The following is a 1,494-nucleotide window of genomic DNA, read 5'->3' as shown; positions in this document are numbered from 1 at the left end:
TAGTGTCATAATATAGACTACTATCTATAATATACTCATCTATCTTATGACACTCCACACAGTAGTGTGTAGTAGTGTCATAATATAGACTACTATCTATAATATACTCATCTATCTTATGACACTCCACACAGTAGTGTGTAGTAGTGTCATAATATAGACTACTATCTATAATATACTCATCTATCTTATGACACTCCACACAGTAGTGTGTAGTAACGGTCTCATATGAGCATGGGGAGCGTATTTTGAATCGTGAGCGTGGTTGAATTTTGACGCGACGCTCGCGCAGGGAATACATTTTCCTGCGGTTGCATCTTATTTCCTATTTCCTATGTTATTATTAGTTCCTTTATTACACACGAAGGGCTGGGTGGGTCAGGTGCGGAAACTCACATCGCTCACCAGCGGAGGCCCGCTTTCACAGCCAAATCTACCGATTTATCTTTTATAAGAAATCCAGCCCACTAGTTTCAACCCAAGGTGCACGCAGTCAGCGTGCGTGCGCGTGTTTACAACCCTGTACACAAAGCTTGACCTCGCGGTGTCAGACGAGATCTCTAGGTCTCGCGTGACACCGGCAACCTTAGAAACTCAGCGACTGCATGCGCATGCGTCGTAGCAGACGACAGACCTCGAGACGACTCGATACACGCCACCATTAAACTTGACTTTGAAACTTGTGTGTGTATTTTTATCTCCGATCGCGCTCGCGGAATCAACAAGTGAGCAGCACCAAGGTCGTCGGCAAGAGGCGGAGATACGTCGGCCCCGTGCGTCGTCGCAGATCATAGCGACCTCGACACACGCGCCCATTAAACTTGACTTTGAAACTTTGTATCTTTTTCTCCGATCGCGGAGTCTACAAGTATGACGAACAGTCAAGAAGCTACACCGAACTCGCATCGTTTTGGTCGCCGACGTAGATTTGTGATCACTGTGTGCTTTCTCTTCTTAGGGTCAGCAGTTATGACGTCACCGACGACGATGAGGTGATGGTCAAGCTGTCCGCTACGAATCACCGGTCCAGGTGACCGTGGTCGATGCGCCACCTAGCGGCAACCGTCGTCGTGTGATAAACACGTGCCGACCTCGACCGAATGCAGATTTTGTCGTCGTCGTCGTCGTCGCTTATTTCTTCGTCGTCGTTCCCGTCGTCGTCGTCGTTGTCGTCGCCGTCGTCGTCGTCGTCGTCGTCGCGGTCATCGCCGACACCGCAGCCGACGTCGTGTGCCGTGCCAGTCGCTGAGAGACCGTTGTTGTTGATTTCTCTGTTTGCTGTGTGGCGCTATGTACTGTAGGAAATTCGCTTATCAATAGAAATAAGATATTTTATAGTTAGTGGCTCGGGTGAAGAGAGAGAGCGAGCGAGAGAGAGGGAGAGAGAGAGTGTGAGAGAGATAGGGAGAGAGAGAGAGAGAGAGAGAGAGAGAGAGAGAGAGAGAGAGAGAGATAGGGAGAGAGAGAGAGAGAGAGAGAGAGAGAGAGAGAGAG

This window comes from Priapulus caudatus, unplaced genomic scaffold (genome assembly GCF_000485595.1).
Source record: "Priapulus caudatus unplaced genomic scaffold, Priapulus_caudatus-5.0.1 Scaffold1771, whole genome shotgun sequence".
In the NCBI taxonomy this organism is placed as follows: Eukaryota; Metazoa; Priapulida; class Priapulimorpha; order Priapulimorphida; family Priapulidae; genus Priapulus; species Priapulus caudatus.
The sequence above is the reverse complement of the archived record's forward strand: the minus strand, read 5'-3'. Positions refer to the sequence as shown.